The sequence below is a fragment of the Glycine soja genome, chromosome 20 (genome assembly GCF_004193775.1).
Source record: "Glycine soja cultivar W05 chromosome 20, ASM419377v2, whole genome shotgun sequence".
Lineage (NCBI taxonomy): Eukaryota > Viridiplantae > Streptophyta > Magnoliopsida > Fabales > Fabaceae > Glycine > Glycine soja.
The window spans coordinates 4,101,326-4,125,398 of record NC_041021.1 but is presented as its reverse complement, the minus strand read 5'-3'; the positions used below and the strand labels follow the sequence as shown (position 1 = coordinate 4,125,398).

The window sequence follows — 24,073 nt, the reverse complement described above, 5'->3', positions numbered from 1 at the left end:
GCATTTCCAAAGTTATGTTAACATAATTCAAAAAATATATTTTGAAATGCATGTTGTTTTCTGTAAATGCTCTATTGGAGGAGAAATTTTTTGGTATTTCGCAACTATCACCTGTGACACTGAAACCATGATTTACATGTCACTTATGATATTCCTCTGGTGGCAGAAAGGCAAAGGTATTTAGGCGCACACAAACATCAATAGAAGAGCATAGTAGAATGACAAAGGGGGAGGTGGAAGAAGAGAAAGAACATGGGGTGCTTGGGTGATGCGTGGTGTGCCTGACGAGGATGAGGACATTTTTGTTCATTTGGGTCTTTTTGCTTTCCTATGGGGTGTAAAAAGTAAAAAATAGCAGGTTCAAGAAGTAATTTCCTCATGGTTAGTGTGTTTGGTAAGACTTTTAAGTAACTTATTTCCTTCGTCAAATTTGAAATTTTGAAATGGAGTTCTCATTTCCTTTGTTCTTTTTCCTACTCCTTCCCACTCTCATTTTCGCTTTTTCTCATGAGAGTTTGGTGTCTCTTCCTTTCTTTCTTCTTCTCTTCTCTTCTCTTCCGGTTCACATTTGGATCGTATGGGTAGAACACAACCAAATTTCAGACTTCGGCCACAACTCATCCATAAGGTTTGTTGTCTTCACCTCTCTAATTTGTTCACTTTTCTGTTATGGATTCATACCTAGGAACACATGTTCCTGAGCTTTAAAATCATAACCATATTATCTATGAAAACTCCTCTACACCTAACCTATTTGACAATAAGCCTACCCTTGCAACAAAACACAAAGAACAAAACCACCCCTGACTCCACACACAATGAAACTTTAAAGACCCAATGTCAACCACACCAACTACACAGAACCTCCAAAATCACCACAAACAAAGAGCAGGATAATACCCTCATTCCTCGCAACATTTCTATATGATTCATGTCTTTTTATAAAGCTTTCTATGTTTCCATGTTTGTAATTGCTCTATTTTTTTGCCTGTTTTGGTTGATCGTTGTGTTATATTTTCCATGGTTCAAAATGCATGAAGACTTATAGATGGGTTTTTTTTGTTTTTGGTCATCATTTTGTCTTTGTCATTTCTGCCTTTTTGCATGGCTTGATTCGTCCTTGTGTTTTTGGTTTTCATGCCTCATGCTTCAAAATTTATGAAAACTTATAGCTGCCTTTTTTTCTTTTCACACTTAAAAACGAAGAATGTCACGTAGATTGAACACTATTGTGAAGATCAATGACTCAAGAGAGACTTGGAACCATGTTGAGGTCCCAAAGCCATTAATTGAAATGGTCTTTATGGACAACAAGGTAGCAATTTTCTGTGTTTTTAATTGTTCATTGTAAGTCAATGCGCTATGTTATTTTGTTGGTGGTGAATCTGTTTTGTTTGTGGTGTTGCTGCGTGATGTAGGGTCATAAAATAGAGGCTTATGTGAAGAGCATGGAAAGCAAAAATTGGTTAGCCCAGTTGAAATAGGGTCAGACTTATATTGTGCAAAACTTTGAAGTAGAGTCAAACACTAGCCAATATAGGACCACAAATCATCAATAGAGGATATTCCTGACATACCTCATTATCCTTATCATTTTACTGAATTTGGCCAATCATCAATAAAGTTGTTTATGCTGATCATTTAATAGGTGAGTTTTTTTAGTGTACTTATTATTCATTAACATACTGGTCTAAGTTTTTCATACTTTTGCATTAATCTTCGATATCTATAATTTTAGTTGTCTGATTTCATTGGCGAATTGACATATTGCAATGACAACTTTAGAATGACCCAAAGAGAGTTGTTCTCAGTCTGAGGAATGAAAGGTACATCATAATCACAAAATTAAACATTATGCTAGGCTGCTATTATTATCTTTTAAAAACAAATCTGATCATTCTTTTGGAACAGGGGTTGTACAATTACATGCATTTTGTGGGGACCTTTTGCAATGCAATTGAAAGCATGGACTAGCGTGAAAACAACCCTGAATCTATGGTTATCTTACTACACCTGGCCAAAATCAAAGAACCTAAAGGTATTTTAAAGCAACAATATACTATAGAGTATTTGTTTTGAAAACACAGTATGAAAACTATAGTATCATAGGGTGTTTTTGTAAAATACTCATGTAGGAAAGTATGCAGACTACCCTATTGCCATTCAAAACTCAATGTATGGCTTAAAGCTGTTCATAAATGATAATATGAAAGAGGTTCAGGAGTTCAGAAAAGGTACCTGTTAGTTTCAGGGTTGACTTTAGATTTGTTATAATTTAATGATGACTGTGTCCATTTAATATATGCAGTTTGGAATCAAATGAGAACATTGTGGTTTCCTTCAGTCAGAAAATTGTAACACTATCTCAAAGTTCTCAATTCAGCTCAGAAGTAAAGCTTGCCCATAATGTTGAGGTCAAAAGTTTAAGTGAGCTTGATGACATAAAAAAGGTTCGTATCATGTAAACAATTATAACAACATGCTTAAATTAACTTTAAGTCTTTTTGATAATAAAAATGCTCTTTTTTTTTCTTAAGCAATGCAACCGTCTCACTGTTGCAACTACTAAAAAGCTATTGGTATACAATGGTTGGAGCTTTAAAGGTTGTCCTAGATGCAATAGAAAACTGAAGAGACAATGGAGCCATACGCATGTCCAGGCTGTAAGAATAGGAATGAGGGAAAAATGCTTAGGTGATCAATTAAATCAAATAGCAAATGTATGTTACATGTTTAAGATTTCCATTAGATTTATGTAGAAATCTGTTTTTATCTAACAGATTCTGATTGGAGGTCACAATTACACACCAGCAACATACTTTTACATTCGTATTATGGAATAAAGAAGCTACTCAACTGATAAACCAATCTGCTGCTGATTTAAAAAAGCAATTGATTCAAAATGTATGGTTGCAACTCTAGAGTAATTTATTTCATAGGTTTTACAAATGCTACTTTTACTGATATTTACGTTAAACTACATGTAGGAAGGTAAGTTTGATCCAAAGTCTATGCCTAAAGCCCTAGACAATGTGTTGAAGAAACAATTGGCATTCAAAATCAAGATTGTTCCAAATAGTAGCTGTTATTCTGTTTTGGAAACATCTCAAGATTAAGAGATAATTAAATCAGTGCTGCAAAAAATTGTAAGTGATGAGGTATAAATTTATAGCCAATTGTTTTTGGAAATTGTATCAATTACTACTGATCAATAATACTGCTCTTATTAACATTTGTAATATCCAGCTGAGTGTGTCCAAGACTGAGATAGAAAAGTTAATTTCCTCTTTGCCGAGGTTGGATAACATTGATCTTAGTGTAAGTATCTCATTTCATTCACAACTAGAGAGACGCCCGTGCCGATGCACGGGCTCATACTAATATTTAAAATTTCATACATATAAATTATTACATATATACATTTATATAATTTTGTTTATTTGGATAATAATAATGTTTAAGTATTGGCAGAAAAAAATACATTAAATAAAATATAAATTTGAAACATGGATCAAGGTCTTTACTGTAGACTTGTTAATGATATTGCAAATGAAGCCGTTCGAATTAGTTTGAGTAGCCATGGAGACTCAGAAGGAGACATACTAATTTTTGTTATAAACATTAAATTTTTTTTATCAATAGTGTTAAAATTCATAATGAAATGATGAAAAATTTAGTTTATTTGTATAATAATAATGTTTAAGTATTGGCAGAAAAAATACATTAAATAAAATATGAATTTGAAACATGTGTCAAGGTCTGTACTGTAGACTTGTTAATGCTATTGCAAATGAAGTTGTTCCAATTAGTTTGAGTGATCATGGAGAATCAAAAGGAGACATACTCAATTTTGGTATAAACATTAACTTCTTTTATCAATAGTGTTAAAATTCATTATGAAATGACTGAAAATTTAGTTTATTTGGATAATAATGATGTTTAAGTATTGGCAGAAAAAATACATTAAATAAAATATGAATTTAAAACATGTGTGAAGGTCTGTACCGTAGACTTGTTAATAGTCCAAGAAACATTCATTGAAGGGAAACTGAAACAAATTAAATGCAAAAGATAAAAAAATAATAAATGTTGATTGACATTGAAAAAATTGATTTATTTTTATGATGATTAGCATTAAATTATATTTATTATTTATTTATTTATTTTTCGTTTTAAACATTAATCTTATGCTAACATTAATCTTATTTTTTTAACTAACATAATTAAAGTATCTAACTCTTCAATAAAAATTTGAAATATCTCATCTTAGTTTGAGTCATCGTTCCTATTAATTTGAATGACCATAGAGAATCAGAAGGAGATATTTCATAAATATAAATTATTACTACATGTACACACTTATATAATTTTGTTTATTTGGATAATAATAATGTTTAAGTATTGACAGAAAAAAATACATTAAATAAAATATGAATTTGAAACTAATATTGAGTTGCATGTAGGTAATAAAACATAATTTTAAGGTAATGTGTAAATATTATATATTGTTTGATATTGTTTGGAATAAAATAAAAGATGTATAGTAAAAATATGTGAATCAAACGATTACATGATTGAATAATATGTACCTGATTAAGTTATGAAACATCAAGAACACTAAGTCATGAAACATCAAGGGGCAGGAAAAAGAAATGATAAAAATATAAGTCAACGAAATAAATTCATAATTAATTAAAGCAAACCACAAACTGTTCAGTTAAAATTAAAATGAAATTGAAAAATTGTTCGATAGCCAAAGGTATTGAACTTACAACATTAATAAAGGTATGAGAAAAATGCACATGAAAGAACCGTTGGAATGCACATAACTAAAATCAGACATTAGTAATGTTAGCCCGTACCTTCAAATTGTTGGGTGTATTTCTTTTTTTTTTATTATTGAAGAACCTTTGGAATGCACATAATTAAAATAAGATATTAGTAGTGTTAGCTCATGCCTTAAAATTGTTGACTGTATTTTTTTGTCATTTTTTTATTGAAGAATCTTTGGGATGGACATGACTAAAAATAGATATTAGTAGTGTTAACTCGTGCCTTGAAATTGTTGGCGGTATTTTTTCCCTCTTTTTGATTAGAAGACCTTTGGGATGCACATGACTAAAATCAGGTATTAGTAGTGTTAGCTCGTGCCTTTAAATTGTTGACTGCATTTTTTTTTCTTTTTAATTGAATCTCCTCCACCATAAATTAAAGAAAGTAATACACAAAAATTACAGAGAATAAATCTTTCGTCCAAATTTAATCTACAATTAAAATTCATAGAACATAACAGATAGTAACCGAAATAAGACCACACAAAGAAAAGAATGGAGATCTCATATGGAAATACGTTTGGTTGAACAATATGAATTATTATAAGTCGTCTTATATTGTTTTTAATTACTAAAGATAAAACAAAATAAAAAAGGAATAAGTCAACGTGAAAATTATGTTTATTTCGATATCCTAATAAAATTGTTATGTAGTTCAGAATGAAATGAAAAATAACCAAAATAAAAATAAAAGATGGTTATTAATTAAATGTTAATAAATTGAAAATGACTTTGGCAAAAATAAATACAAAATTGAAGCTGATTTGAATAAAATGTTAAAATTGATAGTGTAATATTTAAACTTGATTGTTTAGTTCAAACTAATTAGGAATAAGTCAATGTCTAAATTATCATTATTTTGATATCCTAACAGAACATGCTTATTAAAATTGATCAAACTTTTATAAAGTGACAATGATTATGACAAAAATAAATACAAAAGTGAACCTGGTTTTAATAATTGGTTAAAATTGATATGGCAATATTTAAAATTTATTGTTAAGAACCTACTAATTAGGAATAACTTAATTGCTAAATTATTATGTTTATTAATTAGAAAATCATGAATATTTTAATATACTAAGTGAATATTTAAAACTGATTGTTAAGGACCCATTAATGGAAAGGTTTAAATTATGATTATTTACATATCTAAACAGAATATGTTTAGTAATTTGAAAATCATGATTATTTTCATATATTAAAATTGATTGTTAAGTACCTATTAATGGAAAAGTATATTAAATTTGCCTAACGTTTTATTTAATTTTTAAATCCATAAAACATACTTTTAAATATAATTGATTGCTAAGTTTCTACTCATTAGGAATAACTGAACGCCAAAATTACTTTTTAAGATTAATAGTGTAATATTTAAGATTGATTGTTAAGTAAAATGATATTATGATTAAATTTTTATAAATTGACGATGATTAAGACAAAAATAAATACAAAAAGGAACCTGGTTTTAATAATATGTTAAAATTGATATGGTAATATTCTAAATTGATTGTTAAGAACCTATTAATTAGGAATAATTCCACGTCTAAATTATGATTATTTACCTATCCAAATAGAATATGTTTAGTAATTTAAAAATCATGATTATTTTAATATACTAACAAAATATTTAAAATTGATTGTTAAGTACCTATTAATGGAAAGGTCTTTTAAATTTGTCTAACGTTTTGTTTAATTCTTAAATTCACAAAACATACTTTTAAATATAATTGATTATTAAGTTTCTACTAATTAGGACTAATATGTGAAGTTCCTACAAAAGTGAATTTGGTTTTAATAATATGTTAAAATTGATATGATAATATTTAAAATTAATTATTAAGAATCTATTAATTAGTAATAACTCAATGTCTAAATTAATTTGAAGATTAATACGGTCATATTTAAGATTCATTGTTTCCATGTCCTAACAGAATATGTTTATTAATTAGAAAATTATGATTATTTTCATATCTTAACATAATATTTTAAATTGGCTATTAAACCAAAAAATTGATTTTATTATCCATAAATTAATTTTCATAACTGGTCCAAGATTATGTGACTCGGATATACCAATTAAATGATAAAAGTATAAGAAAATATAAAAAAAATAAAAAGTAAAAACTAACATTTCAATGAAAGTTAGAAGTTACTAAAAAAACTTGTTTGCCGAATAATTAATTTAATGAGTTTTTCAACTAATAAAAAAACTAAAAACTCAAGCGGGAATAAAAATGAATGAATTGATTGCATATATAAATAAGAGTAGTAAACATTTAAAAATCTCAAGCAGGACATTGCTACTTTATACAACAATACTAACCTAAAGAGTGGTAAATTTATATGAATATGCTTTAGTGGGAGTGATGTAATACAATTGTACATGGACCAAGGTCTTTCCCGTAGACTTCTTAATGGTCATTGCAAATGAAGTCATTCTAAGTGGTTTGAATGGCCATGGAGAATTAGCGCCTACACTCAACAGGAATGCCTTGTGGGAATTTTTTTATCATTGTAATTATTTGTTTTATTTGAATAAATTAAATTGTAAAAGTTTAATTATAATATTTTATATTTTTAAATTACATTTATTAATTATTTACTTATTTTTTGTTTGAAACATTAATCTTATGTTAATATTAATCTTATTTTTTTAACTAACATAATTAAAATATCTAACTCTTCAATAAAATTTTGAAATATCTTCTCTTTGATTCAAGTATGAAACTTATCCTTGATAAAAACAACTAACTACACTTAAAGTTTTTTTTCATCTATATGAATATGCTTTAGTGGGAGTGATGTAATACAATCGTACATGGGTCAAGGTCTGTCCCATAGACTTGTTAATGACAATTTTTGTAGAGTAAATAATCAATTTCGTAAAAAAAAAAACATTATCAAGTTATTTCTTGAAAATAATAAAATAATAAAAAATTTCTCAAAAAAAAATTTATCACTCGCTTAAGTTCAAAATTCAAAAAATGTTAACGTAAAAGACAATATTAACATAGTTCGAAATTCAAAAAATATTAACGTATAAGACAATATTAATATTTCCAAGAGAACTAAAATGATAATAAAACCCTTCGCTCATTTTATTACTTTGAAAATTAAATCAACAGTAATAGAAAATCTTATTATAATTAATTTATTATAATAATGAGTAAAAGCACTATGACAGAAAAATGCATTGAAAAGGCAAGTCTTGGGAACAAAAAAATGCATTGGAAAGGCAAATAAAAGCACATTGAAAAGCCAAGTCTCGGGAATAGAAAAATACATTGGAAAGACAAACATCTTGGGAACATAATACAAATAATTAATTATTACATATTTAAACTTACAATGGAAATAAATGAATAAATGCATCGTAACCGGAGCAAAAACAACGCAAAAGACAAAAAGTATTAAATGCACAATAAAATTAAAATTAATAAAAATCATTAATATAAATGGAGGTTGACAGTGAAGTTTTTGGGCGGGAATGAGGGTTCTTGACATTACCACACGTAAGCACTTACTCATCCACGTCAGCATCGGGCAAAGAAAACAAAGTTTTCTCCTTCGAAGAAAACGAAGCATGTTCAGGAACACGAAAAAGGTCAACATGGTTCAGGAACACCAAAAAATTATATCTTTTCACTGCGAGAACTAACAAAACAAAGGCAGAACAAAAGAAACACGAAATGCAAAGGAAGAACAATACTCAACTACGGACAAATAAGGCCGAGATAAAAAATTCAATATTTTGCATTGTTAGAACCCAAAAATCAAAGCTTTTTGGAGAAAAAATCGTAGTTTTAGAAGAAACAATGAACATGCAGTGAAAAAACAAAAAACTGAAATAAAAAAATGCATACAAATGCAAAAAGAGGTAAAATGAAAATGCAGAAGAAGACGGGGAGGGAAAATGAACCTAACAATGAACATGTAGTGAAAAAACAAAAAGTCGAAATAAAAAAAAACACATACAAATGCAAAAAGAGATAAAATGAAAACGCAGAAGGAGACGGGGAGGGAAAACAAACCTGTAAGCTATCCAACATACTATGATCTGTGGCTTTTGTCTTGCAAAAGAAGAAGAATACTCAACCACGGTCAAATAAGACTGAAGAACACAAAAAAATTCAATCTTTTGTACCGATAGAACCCAGGAATCAAAAGAAGAAATGAAATACATCACAAACCTGTTCTTTTCATGTCGGACACTATTTGTTGTCTTCGTTGTTGCTGTCGGTCACAAAGATACCCAATGCTACATATCTGAACAAAGCTCTAAGCTTTGTTGTTGTGATGAATCAAAAAACCACAAAAAGCTAGTAAATGATGCACATGCAGCATCAAAACCCAACAAACCCCGACCAAAATGGTACATAACAACAAACCACCCAAGAAAAATCCATAAGCTTCGTATACAAAACGATAAACTCATTGTAGAACAAAAAAAGATCCAACCTTTTGTACTAATAATAAAAAATGAACAAAGCTTTAAGCTTTATTGTTGCGATGAATCAAAAAACCACAAAAGCTAGTAAATGATGCACATGCAACATCAAAACCCAACAAACCCCAACCAAAATGGTACATAACAACAAACCACTCAAGAAAAATCGAAAAGCTTCGTATACAAAACAACAAACTCATGATAAAATACAAAAAGGTCGAACCTTTTGGCTTGAAATACCATCATACCTGCAAACCAAGCCGAAAACGAACAACAAACAACGTTTATGAACAAAAAGGTCGAACCTTGTGGCTTGAAATACCATCATACCTGCAAACCAAACCAAAAACGAACAACAAACAACATTTTTTATGAACAAAAAGGTCGAACCTTGTGGCTTGAAATACCATCATACCTGCAAACCAAGCCGAAAATGAACAACAAACAACGTTTTTTATGAACAAAAAGGTCGAACCTTATGGCTTGAAATACCATCATACCTGCAAACCAAGCCGAAAACGAACAACAAACAACGTTTATGAACAAAAAGGTCGAAGCTTTTGGTTTGTTTTTGTGCGAAAAAAGTAAAATACCATCATACATGACGAACCAAGCCGAAAACGAAGCCCTTGTTTCTTACATGCGAAAACGAAGCCCTTATTTGGAAAAATGAAAATAAAAAATGGAGAGAAAGAAGAGAGAAATGGGAGAGAACAGTAAGATGGTGGAATACCAAATGAGGGAGAGAAAACAGTGGAGTACCAAATGACAGAGAGAGAAAAGAAGAAATGCAATGCAATAAATTTGAAAACGTAATAAAAAGGATGCAACTGAAATAGGGAGAGGAGGAAAATGAAAGGCCTTGCATTGGTATTGGTACTGCCTCGGTAACGCCAAAGCATCGGTAATAATAATAATATAATAATAATAATTAATAATAATAAAGTATGATGTGATGTTTTTAAGCGAGAAATTAAATAGCTGGCTGTGCGACACGTTAGCCCTGGCAATGCCACATTAGCATTGTCAGGGCCTTGTTTGTATCATGATAGATGATATGCAGTATGTTTTTGCTTGGATTTTGTCCAAGCTCAGATTTAATATTATGTCTTAAACTGTGCAGCAAACTGTTTTTGCATCTCCCGACTTTGATCCTGAAGTGCTAGAAGCTATTAAACCTGCTATGAGATTATCAAGTAATTCACAATTTGATGATACTTCGCTGGAGGAATTAGCTTATGTGCAGCTGTCTTCCTCAAATTTATCCAAACAAATAAAAAAATTAATGATTTAGTGTTTTAAGCAAGTATCTTTTTGTTGTTAGTGTGATCTAAATAGCAAATGTTGATGGCTACAACATGCATTTTTTGGTTTTAGAATGCCGAGAAACAGCTGGCATATAGAGCTTGAGTAGAAACTATGTTTAAACTAGAATATATACTTGCTATGAGTTGTCCACTCCTTTTGGTTTGTAATGTATTTTATAACATGGTACATAAACTTGTGTGAAATCATTAAGTATGTGTGCTGAAGACAATTTTATGTATTTACAAATTTAAGACTTATCATATTTGGGACATTCATTATCCTGACATACATATAAATAAGAAAATATATAAAAATGCAGAATTTAATTGAATCAATTTTATTTAAATTACATAAACAAATTCATGTGAGTAAAAAGGTCACATTCGTTTCACTATTATTAAATAAAATTTATTAAAAACATATTTGGCTCAAAACAAGATTGTTTAAGTTTACAAAAGAATTCAAATTAAGCGATAAAATAAAATAAAGTAAAATAACATGTTCAGAATATCATGCAACTGAAATAGAAACCCATGTCTTAACATAACCTATTAAAGCATTGTGTCCCAACGTCCTCTAGCACGAGATTCTTTAAACCTATTCACCTAATCATTTGCTTCCATGAACACAAGGTTTGAGATCATCACATGATCCAAACACAAACAACACATAAGAAGTGAGTTATCGCATTCCTAAACAAATAGAGATAAACGAAGACATGTATATATAATAAAAGTATAACAAGATCAACTTAGTACAATTCACATCATTTCAACACTTAACACGTAACATCGCTTGTCCCAAGGATTTAATCATAAAATCACATTCAATACCTTCACATTAATAATGTATTCAACATAACACATCTTAAGTACAACACAACATCTTACACTTACAAAATTTGTTACCTACCATCGTGTAACAAGTCACAATGATTGTTACACAGACGTTATGCAACAAATACACTACAATTCAATATTGCATGCAATGAGGTATCATGTCAGTGAAAAATCTCGTGAGGTGCCTAGGACTACATGATGAGATAGACCATACACTGGTAAGTCAGGTCATCCTCACTAGGTAAAATCATAGGGAGAGGCCAGTCAAGGTCACCCTGTTTTGCAAGAATGTTCTAACCATGTGGGATCGACACAAACTTAAAGGAGTACTCAAACTTGGTGTATTTACCCCAAAGACCTAGACTCCGAAGAGTTTGTCAAGATCTCTCCTTCTTGATTCAGGTCCAACCCATAAAATATTTTAACAGATAGACTCTATCTATGAACTATACAAAACACATGACTCCTCAATTGTTCTCAAAATAATTTTAACTCGTTGTGCTTTAAAGTGATCCAACTCATCAGGTTCCTATAGTGGATCCTATCACAATACTCGTCGCTCTTAAAGGGTCTTACAATTGTGTGATTGTACGGTTCATAACTCACAACTTAATGCACATAACATCTCAATACACGTGTGATATCACAATTTAACACATACTCAATTTGTCACTTACACACAGTTCATCACACTTTCATAATCCCCAGATATCACGTTATCACGCCTCATGCATCATATACATATCACACAATAATCATATGTTATGTTCATATAACTAATCATCTCATTAAAACACACATTTAAAATCATATATGTGCTACTGGAGTTTGAACTATGCAATACACACAATTACTCAATTGTTTTCAAAATCATTTTATTTTGTCGCGCCTCAAAGTGATTCCACTCGTCAGGTTCTCACAGTGAATTCCATCACAATACTCATCGCACAAAAGCTCGTCCCCCGTCTTACAATTGTGTGATTGTATAATTCATAACTCAAAACTCAATGCCATCACTTTACACTTCACATAACATGTATAATCACATTGAGAAATGTATTAATCCCACACTTGTTCACAATAGATGTCTCAGCACACCTTCTGACTAACACATTATCACTTCTCATACATCATATATATATATATATATATATATATATATATATATATATATATATATATATATATATATATATATATATATAACATAATAGCAATCTTCCAACATTTTAGGCATATAATAATACACCTATTCATTCGGTTAATAGCATAGAACATGTTGTGATCACATCACGGGGAACACAACCTCTTAATCAATTTCAAGAAAACATGCAAGAATCAAGAATTCTTACATTTTTAGGTTTCTAACATTCAAAACCAAACACTGAACTAAACCTTCCAATTTGCATCAGGGCATCAATTGATCTATCAAACATGAAGAATTTGTAGTTATCATTGTATGGGAAAAATTGAAATGCATAAAACACTCCAAAATTAACCCCAATTTGATCCTCTAAGGATCCTTATACATGTTCACTCTAACCTCAATAACGATAAACTCATTTCTTACCTCTAAGCGGACTCACGTATGTAGTCCGACAAGGATAACATCATGTCCAGTGATACAGAGAAGGGATTGAAGCCTTAATTTTACAGTCTCCGTGCGAGGGAAGGTTTTTTTTTTATATCTCTAAAGACATTATTTCCCAAATTCCAACGGTGAGAGTGTGTGAAAATAAGTTCCGAAGGTTGTGTCCATATTTCAAAACAATTCAACGGTTAACGAGTTTGAGATCATAGTTTTACTAAAACAGATTTGGGTGTATGCGGGAAAAGGAGAGTTTTGGGAGAAGAAGGGAGAACGAATTTGAGAGAAAAGAAAAACATGGAGAGGTATCATAATTGTAAAAATTGACCTAATACATCTCCATTTATAACTAGGGTACTTTGAGTCTATTATTTACTCTATTTTTCTTATTTTAATCTTTCATTAAATAAATAACTAATTAAAACATCCCTTTATTTTCTAAAATATCATTTCTCTATTTATCTTCTAATACTATGAAATTCTTATTTTAATTAAAAAAACATTTTCTTCTCATTTATTTAATTTCTAAAAAATCTATTAATTTTTAAATATATCTTTTTTTATTATTTTACGAACAACAAGTGTTACAATGTTGTTGTGACAAAGACAAATCTATGTATTTATCAAATTTAAGAGTTATCTTATCATTTATTCCCACAACTTTAGATCATGATTAAGGACATAGTGTTAAATGATGATAAGAATGAAATGGGATAATGATATAAAAACCATAGGATAAGAAAGAAGAGCGAGGGAAACGGTCCTTGAGGCTATTAAGCAGACAAATCTGGTTCTTCTATATAGATCATGAGTCATATATAAATATATATATATATATAAATATATATATATATTTGTCTTAAAACATTTTATAATATACTCATTCAAATCCCCCTATTCCAGTACTGCTTTTTTTTTTCTAAACTAAATGAAAGGGAAAAATTAACTAATTATGTAATTCTATGAATCATAAATATAACTCTTAGAATAATCAATTTTAAATTCTACTAATATCATATAATTCTTACAATTTACATAACTATACTAATTTCAATTTTAATCACACGAAAGTACTCCTCCTACTCAATAATATTTACTATATATAAATTTTCCAAAGCTTAAAAATGATTTTTTAAAAAACTGCACAAAATGTAAAAACAAAAAATACTATTATATTCCATTCCACTTCTACCCGTGCAATATTTCCCAATGCCGCCAAAAACAATCCACCATCTTCTCCTATCTAGGACCATCAGTTCCTGCTCCTTTTTTGTCAGCCCGTGTACTCTTCTTTTGACATGCTAAACTCAGCTTCATCGAGACAAAGGGACTTCGATCATCCAGTAAGAATTAATCTGAAATATTCATCATGCTTATGAGTTAAATGGATTTTTAGGAGCCCAACCATTTTATTCTTCTTTTCAAAAACATTCACAGATTGATTAAGCATATATTTTTCTGACATTTCATATCTGTTGTCTTTTCCATACATGGATCAGCAATCTGACACCAGCAGACATAAGGTTGAAAAGAAAAATAGCAATGTCTCAAAAAATAAATAATAGAAAACGATTTTCAAGTGAAAATCATCAAGTTTCAAATGAGCCCAGCACTGGTATTTATCTCATCTATTACTTTATAACTTATCTCTCAACTGAAGTAAAGCCTTACCTATGTAATAATTTTTATTGCACAGTGAAATCTAATGTATTACCCAACATGCAACTGCCAAAGAGTCAAAATTTAACTTCCAATTCGTTATGTGATACATCATCAATCATTATCAACAAGTATGCTTCACCATTCAACATAGAAAGTCAACCTTCAAACCCACATACTCAGCCAAGCAACTTTGTCCTGCAAAATAACAGGAGAAAAAAATTTGGTGACACATCTACCATGCCTGTTAACCTCATCAAGAGGTTCGCTAACAGAACCTCTGCCTCTAATAGTTTTGTTCAATCTGATGGAGAAAACAGAAAACACCAAACAAATGAAAATGTTGTGCCTGGTCCATCTACAAATTCAAATTGTGTGTTTGGTCCTTCTACAAATTCAAATTTTTGTTTCGTCCTTCTACAAAATCAAATGTTCCACCTGGTCGTTGTTCTTCAACAATGAGAGGTCATTTCACACCATGAACACATGTCATTAGAGACAATCAATTCTTCTCAAAAGAACAATGAACCGGGACTCTCTAAATTCTCCTGATACGCTTCAAGGTTACAGTTTATATATATTTATGAGTGTAAATTAAAGTATAACTTATAAGTAACTATAGCCAAAATTATTTGTCAAGTAGCTGTATAAATTATTACATTGACTATGATTAATGACAGATGATCAATCAATCTATTGAAATAACAACATTAACACTAGAAGGAGGTGTGAATAATGTGTTTATCATAGATAGTAACTTTTTTTAAAAAAAACTTTTAGCACATATATAGGCAGATATGTATCTGTGCAGTAACTTGTCCACTAAAGAGAAAATAGGTTTTAATAAAATCAGGCTTGATCCTCCAATGACTTAATAAGATAAAGCCTTCAAAACAGTTTTTCAAATAAATGCTTAGTATTAAAGGAATAATAGAAAATACTAATAGAATGATTAATAAACTGTTAAGGAGAGAAGTAGAAACACTTATTTATACTGATTTATTCAACCTGAGCTATGTCCAATACTCCTTTACATAACAATAAAGTGTTCTACTAATCAAAACTTGATTACAAAACAAGTATTTTGACCTGTCACTACTGACTATACAAGTATTCTCAATATCACTTATGGCAATGTCTTAGACTTCCCCTGAATCTAAGAAACTCAAGTATTTAACACTAAGCCTTTCTTGACTTTCACAAATAGTAGTTTGAATGAATACACGTATTCAATAACACTCAATAAGTGAATAAACAATAAAACTCAAATATAAGATAACTATGCTTAGTAAAGGATAAGCAAATGAAAGTTTTAAATTAGTCGTCTAATGATTTCAGTAGAGTTTTGCTTTAAAGATATTCTTATTTTCTCATAAAGATCTTCTTATTCTTTTTTAGTAGATACTGTCTTTCACATATTTCAATGAAAGATCTGTTGTGAGATTAGTGTTGATTCCTTGAAAAGAATGTTGTCTCATACTGAGAGATAAGGCTACGTGGCATGCTCTGATTTGTGAGGAAATGAGCAATAGTATAGACAACGTCATGTGCTCCTTGTCGTTGACGAAAGCGACCTCTAAGGAATATTCTGTGAATACCTTCTATTCTCTTCTATTTTGTCATTTCCCTAAATTCAAATGTTAGCAATTCAAAATAAAGAAGAGAGGAAAAATGAATTTCTATAGGGTAGAACAAGTGTACTTTCCTTTAAGTATCAATTCTTTATTCTTTGATTTTTTGTCTAAAAAAACAAAAAAAAGTATCTTTTTCTTGTGAGTCTATGCTTGCAGGGTGGAACCTTTGAAAAACTTGATGATCCATGGAAGATGTTTTGAATAGTATGCTCAAACAACAAAGGCTTTTTAGTAACCAATTAAAGATGTTGTCTGAGCATGCTGAAATCATGCAATTAGGGGTCAGTCACCCACAACCTATCAAGTGTGATTTTTGTGGAGAAGAGCATTACAATGATAGTTGTCATCTTTGCTCCATGAAAAATTCTTGGTGGGAGCAAGAGTTACACCCTTACAATCAATATGAAGAAGAAAGACTCCCTAATCTTGAAAATGTATTGATGCAATTCATGGAAACATCCCAAGCTAGCTTCAAAGCCAATCAAAACTCAATTAAAAATCTGGAGATTCAGGTTGGTAAGCTAGTAAAGGAAGTGACTGAAATACCTTTTTTGGTCACAAGGGAAGAAAAATTTGTAGAGGTTAAAGCACATGAGAAGAGTCTTGTAGAAGAGCATGATTCAAGAGAAAAAGATGAAGAAAAAAAAAGAAAAAGGTGAGAAGAGAACACAACAACAGTAGGAGAAGTGCTCATAAGTAGAAATTGAACAAGAAAGCCTTCTCCAAGTCAATACCCTTTCTCACCAATTGATTGGCAAGGAAGAAAGGCATGAAGAATGTGATAAGTCTTTAAGTGCCATTTTCTCCTTGATCACCAACACTTCCCTTGCAATGATATGGAAGGTGTTTCAAGGATACATGATTTTCATGAAGTCTCTAGCTAAGAAGAGAAAATGCAAGATGTGTTGTATGTGACCTTCATGCCACCTTGAACACATCTGGCCCATCAAGGTAGTGACGTTAAAGAAGCACTTATTGAGAGGCAACTTAGGATTTCTACCCTTTTTCTCTGCTTTTTTTGTGACTTATTTAATAATGGTGTTAGTTGGTTTGTGTGTTGATGTTTGTTTTTGTGTTGATATTAGGCTGATTTTGGTTATGCCCATGACTTTGTGAATATTTGTGTTAGTTAATTTGAGTACAAATGTTTTTTGTTGTTTGTTGTTTGATTATACTATGCGCTCAACACGCATATGTGCGCTTAGCGAGCAAGTGCATGCTCAACGCGCATGGGCAACTGGCAAAGCATGCAAATGCATGCTAAGCGCGCATAGGCAACTAGCTAAGCTTGCATGTTGCGCTAATCCCAAAAATGTCTCTATTTTGTAATATCTTGAATTGGGCTAAGCGCGCAGGCACATGCTAAGAGAGCCATGCATTCCCGCTAAGTTGATCGTGCTCGCTAAGCGGATTTTGCAGGAAATTTCCTTCTACAAATCTCGCTAAGCCTCATGTGGTGCGTTAAGCCCAATAATATCTCTAGAGTTTCAATTTAATTGTTTGGAATTAGCGCGTAAGATTGGGCTTAGCGCGCACAAGTTTGGGATTAGCAAAAAAAAAAATTAAAAATTAAAAATTTCTTGTACTTTTATTTTGGTATGTCTCTTGCGCAGCAAGGTCAACGCACACTTACGTGCTAAGCCCTAGTGTTCCTCAGTGTTTGCATTTTTCTGTTGGGCTAAGCGCTAGTTGCATGCTAAGCCTAATAAGCTTGTTCTTCTTCATTTTTTTGTCAATTGGGCTTAGCACACTTATGCGCTAAGCCCACCATGCATTTATGTTGATTTTGTTTTGTGAAGCACCAAGCGCACATCTATGTGCTTAGTGCACCACTCCTTTCTGCCTTACTTCAATTTTTGTTACTTTTCAAATTTGAATTCTCTGTTATGTTTAATTTTGCATGAAAGAAATGATGATACATTTTGGTTAACTCTGATAGTTAACACATTTTGAGGCATGTTTGGTTGAATTGATTGCATGACTGAGACATTGTGTACTGGTAATTAATGTTGTGAAATTTCCAATTTTTGAGTGAGCACGCAATGTTGTTGAGTGATGGTTTTGTGAATTAAATATGCGTGAGTTAGTTGGTTAGCTTGCATGACAGGAAACTGTGGATGAAAAACTAAATGCTTCACATTACCGTGTGAATTGTGTGCACCTTAATTGCCAGAGAACTACTGATTTCATTTTCTCGATTTTGCATGATTCTTGAACTGCTTTAGTGCATACATGATGTGGATATGATCAAGGCCTTGTTGTTTATTTTAATTTCAACCACTTAGCCAAACAACTACCCTACGTTAATGAATGATTGAATCCCTTGAACCCTTTTGAGCCTAAATATGAATGAATGTGTCATTGAACGGTGAGCTAAATTTTGATGCTATCTTTGTGAACCCTATCTTAGGCTATAGGAGAGCATTGTTATGGATCAAGACAAATTTGTTCCAAATTTGGGAGAGTGTTTTAGGTAAATTTTGTTCCAGGGATATTAGTAACAGACACATAGAGAACTAGAACTACATTCTTTTGTAGTACCTATTATTGTCTAAAAAATATAGAAATCTGAGCTGAAAGCAAATATATACCAAAAAAAACCTTGTGCATTGTTAATTGTGGCATGTCAATAAAGGTTGGGAGGTCAAAGTGGTTCTTTAAGTAGATAGGGAATGGGTTAATTCTCTCCTATAACCTATGTGTTTGAATAAAAAAATGATTTCCTTGTTAATCCGACCACGCTACAAGTTTAATAAAGTCCTTAGTGATCCATATTGTGTGGGTATGATTGAATTGAATAAGATGATGTGCAAAGTTGGGGATTATAACTCCAGTCGATTTAAATGAAATACACATAACTAAAACACTTGTGTGCTTGAAAGAAACACTAGCCTTGTGAGGAATGAAGCATAGTTGATCTTTCTTTGATACTTGTCATACTTGCTAACCTATTTCAATCTCCGAGTGCATTCTTTACATGATTCCATCATGAAAACCATGGCAAGTGTGAATGTGAGAATTGGAAGCTGAAATTGTTTGAAAAGTATGGAATTATCTCAGTTGTTGACATTGCCATTGATCTAACTTAGTGTAGTATTAGTTTACTTTTGCTTGAGGACAAGCAAAGCTTTAAATTTGGGGGAGTTTGATAATTGTTATGCTTATGTAATTTGAATATTTAAATCACATAGCAATTATCTAATTTTCTTCTCTTTTATTTCTTCTTTTGTGGTAAAACATTAGGAATTCAGCTTCTTCCGAGTTTTTGTCCAGTAGATGCTAAAGTTAGTTAATTTATAGTGCTTTGTGGTGTATTTTTTTTTTTTTTGTGTAGAATTGCACAGATGGAGGCCTAGAAGAAGGTTGAAGAACTGGAGCAGTGCTCTCAGCGCATCGACAACCGCTCAGTGCGAGGAGCCAACTTGGAGGCCAGGCTTAGCCCGCATCTGGCGGCTTAGTGCGCATTTGGTGACTTAGCCTACATCTGGTGACTTAGCACGTGATCACTTATGCCAGCTAGACTTTGCATGTGTGCTTAGCGAGCACAAGAAGACTTAGCATGCAATCAATGTAAAAAAACATGAAAGGGGAAAAAAGGGAGAAATGAGAGAGTTCTTTTTGGGGATCCTTTCCTCCATTTTCTTCCACACCTCTTGTTTCCTTTTGTATTAGTAAGTCTCTCATTGTCATGAGAAGCTAAACCACTCATTGTTGGGAGCTTAGCAATCAAACACTTTTGATGTAATGATTCTAACTATCTATTTAATATTATTGTGATATTATTATCTCTTTTGTGTGGTTAATATCAAGTTTATGGCTTGATCACCCATGCTCATATAGTGTTATAGGGTTTATGCATTGAAAAGTGTTTGCCTCCTAAGAACTTGAAAAGAGCATCTAGGTAATCCATGTCTAGGGATAGAATGATATTATTTAGCCTTATTTATGTATCTTTATTCTTAAAGAAAATTATTTGATGTAGCTCTTAAGGGATTAGGAGTGAAATTAGGTAATTTAGGCTCTTCCACATGAGAGATCATGGTTAAGGTGGATTAGTGGATGAAGATAATAATCGAAATAAAGTCAAATAGTGAAAAACCCTTAATGTTGCTTCAAGAGTAGTTTCAATAGGCCGAGTCTCAACACACTCAGTAATTCTACTTCTACGGGCAACTCACCCCCTGAGTGTTTGTATTCTATCTCTTTAATGTGTTATGCTTAATTATCTTCATTTATGTCGAATTTTATATTCCATATCATTATTTGACCAATATCGAATTTAGTTCATTGGTTGCTTAAAATCGGACACATACAAACTCTGAGTACAGTCAAAGTCCCTGTGGACTCGACACTCGGTCTTACCATTTTAAAATACTACTTGGTTGAATTGGTGCACTAGACAATGAGTTAACACACATATGCCTTTTGTGAGTGATAATCAAATTTGACATATAAGTTGTTAACTATCTTTTCATACAATTCTTGTAATTTAAAATTTTAACATTGACTTTTAGCATTAAGCCATTAGCTATCATCTTTTGAAGTTTGCTTTGTCTTGCAAGTATGGTTTCTCTATCACTCTTCATTTACACTTATTTTATGGCTTATTTCCTCTTTACTGGAATGCTTTACTCTGCAAAAATTATGCTTAAGATAATTTGTTGAGTTATCTATCAAGTGCATTGGCTTTTCACTTTTTTTTTTATTGTCCTTCTCTTTTCTTAATGTTTTTTTTATAAGAGTTGCTGGTCTTGTGTTTTATTTGTACAAAAAAGATTTACACGTATCAAGACTCCTGTTAAAGGGCATTCATGCAAACATTTTCAGGTGACTATTCATGCATTAGCATCACTTAATGTGCAGCAAATTATCACTACAACTTATGCCATTCTTTCTCTGGTATTTAGTATGCATAAAAGTACTAAATAGTTAAATTTGCTCAAATGTATCTAGAATAATACCTTCTCAGGATAAAGTGAAAATTTTATGACCTGGTTAATCACTATAAGTCTATGTTGATGAATTGGCAAGTGCACCAATGCATCCCAACTAGTAAAGTTAAAACGGAAGTCCGAGTATCGTATCCACAAAGACTTTGTTTGTATGTAAGTAGATGAATATTTAATTAAGAAAAAGATTTGGAAAAGATAATAGAAAACAGTAAAACAAATTGCTAAAAATTAAATCAAACAAGAAAAAGAATTAAACATGAACTAAAATTAATTAATTAAAGATAGAAAAATGAGAAAATCCAATAATATTATAGAAGAAAATTCAGAAGATGAGAATGTTGGAAACTTAGCCAACCAGAGCTACTCCTCGATGTAATGTCAATGATTTTTCTATATTTATAATTATTTCAATTTACACCTGCATCTACTAGTATACTCTAACTTTGCTCCCCACACGAAAGAGCCTAATTTATCGATTTTCTCTCCCAAATCCCTTTGCAGAGCTAAAATCATAAATTGCATTAAGAATAGAGATGTGTAACATGCTTAACAAATATCAACCTATCCCTAGTGATTACTTTATTTAGATACCCTTTTCCTAGTTCTATTAGAAAATAACGTTTCCCAATGCTACCCCTAAAACTTACCATGCAAATGGGTGATCAAGCCACAAACAATAATATTAAGCATAAGAAAGGATAATGCAAAAGTAATATTCATAAATAGATTGGAAGAGAAATTACATCAAGAGTAGTTGGCTGCGAAGTTCCTAACAAAGGGGGTTTAGCCTCTCATTATCATGGAGGCTTTACAATTGCAAAAGGAGAATATTTATTAAAGGGGGAAAAGATAAGAAAGGGAATGGAGGGAAGGAATGACTCTCATTGCTTGCTTATCCTTCTTCTAGCCTTTGCCTTCTATAAGAAATTGTATTCTGATGAAATTTTTGTGTGTCTTCTCTTTCTTCTCTCTTCTTCCTTTATAGGTGCAGATTAACAAACTTCTGAATTAGTTTGATTTCCTTAATTAACAATGTTTTTCTCAATTAGTCTTCTTTCCTTAATTATTCTACTTACTTTAATCAGTCATTCTTTCCTGAATTAGTCTTTTTTCCTTAATTAGTCATTCTTTCCTCAATTAGTCTTCTTTTCTTAATTAGTCCTTCCTTAATTATTCCTGCATTTTTGGGTTTTATTTTACTCACTAAGCTTTATATGTCCATCACTTTTAATATTCTCTACACAAAAACTTAAATGATGTTAATTTAACAATTATTTACTCAAAAAGGAAAAATTAGAAGTGAAAAATTACAAATTCCTCTATAGTTTAACCCCCAAAATATATTCATAATTAGCAGTTATCAAACTCCCACAAATTTAAATCTTTGCTTGTCCTTAAGCAAAAGGGAAAATTTCAAATTTTACCAATCACAATTCATGAGATAACTGCATACATTCTAAAATGCTTCATTGGCCAATTCTCAAGTTCACAGTAGTCATAAGTTCATGAAAGGAGCAGAACAAGATGTACTTCAGATGAAATTGTTAGCAAGAATGACAAATCACAAGGAATAATCACCAAACTTCAGTTCTCACAAGGCTAGTGTTTCTCTCAATCCCATAAGTGTCTCCATAAAGGTGTTTGAAGTATAACAATTGAATAGTAAAATTCCAACTTTGCACATCATCTCAGTCAATACTATCATACATGCACAATGTGGATCACTAAGGACTTTATTAGGCTTGTAACATGGTTGGGCTAACAAAGAAATCATGATTTTTCTAGGATTGAAAGCTTAGGATCTAGGAGAGCATTCATTCCCCCAAATTATTTACAATCCATAACTTAGAATTTTTCACAACACCAACCTTATTGTTTTGCTACTCTTTTCAACAACTTTATTTTCTTTGATGATGCTTTACCCCGACTTTTATTCTTTAAAATAATAGAATTATGTTTTTCTTTTTTTTTTTTGCAAATGTAAAAACATTCATATTGGGATGGAGTAATACCATATTTTGTAACTCAATTTAACTTGCGCTGTAAATTTATTTTCCTGCAATAGAAAATCTCCCAAAAACATTCCCCCAAATTTGGGACAAATTTGTCTGGATCCATGAGTACTCTCCTACAACCTAAGAAAGGGTAGTTAGTAAATATCACTTTTTGGGCTTAGGTTCCAATAACAAAATTTTTTACATTAGGCTCAAAAAGGGTGCAAGGGATGCATTCATTCACATGATGGATTTTTGGCTAAGTAGTTGAAATAAAATAACAAACAAGGTCTTGATCACCTCCACATCATACATGCATTTCAAGCAATCCAAGAATCATGCAAAATTAGGAAATTAAAACTAGTCATTCTCTCGTATTTGAAAGTTCGAACAACTTACCGGTTTTCATTGAAGAATTCAGGTTCTCATTCCATGCTTTTTTTGGTCAGCAATACTAACCTTTTAACTCTTGTACTGTTAGTTCACACTCCATCACTTACAATGACGCCTGCTTGCACGAGAATCAACAATTCACAAAAATACTCATTAGTATGTAGTTAGTCTCACTCATGCAATTGGTTCACTCAAAATGTATTGCAACCAATCAATAAGCATCTACTTCTCTATCATGCATCAAACTAAATTAAAACTATTAAATGACTGAATTTAAACTACTGAAATTAAAATGTCCTAAATGCAAAAAATTAAAATGAAAATAAAAGAAAATGAAAACAAAACAAAATGAATAAAGAAAAAAAGGAAAATTAAAGAAAAATCCTTGTCAAAATGGGTCTCAATCTTGTGTGGGCCCTATATC

General features: G+C 31.2%; 2 long non-coding RNA genes across 3 annotated transcripts; one reads left to right on the top strand and one right to left on the bottom strand.

The window, feature by feature from the left end:
• The first annotated feature begins 462 nt into the window (after nucleotides 1-462).
• LOC114403015 lies at nucleotides 463-10,814 on the top strand. The gene is made up of 10 exons (XR_003664566.1): nucleotides 463-628; nucleotides 1,207-1,315; nucleotides 1,419-1,648; nucleotides 1,739-1,826; nucleotides 1,912-2,450; nucleotides 2,538-2,694; nucleotides 2,781-2,904; nucleotides 2,988-3,146; nucleotides 3,247-3,318; nucleotides 10,406-10,814. It is a non-coding gene; the product is annotated as an uncharacterized LOC114403015 (long non-coding RNA).
• LOC114403016 lies at nucleotides 8,018-10,041 on the bottom strand. Of its 2 annotated transcripts, none has more exons than XR_003664567.1 (3): nucleotides 9,026-10,041; nucleotides 8,867-8,946; nucleotides 8,018-8,400 (listed from the first exon to the last, which is right to left on the bottom strand). It is a non-coding gene; the product is annotated as an uncharacterized LOC114403016 (long non-coding RNA). The 2 variants fall into 2 exon arrangements; XR_003664568.1 differs by having other exon boundaries at nucleotides 8,018-8,946; nucleotides 9,026-9,101; nucleotides 9,531-10,041.
• Nucleotides 10,815-24,073: the final 13,259 nt, after the last annotated feature.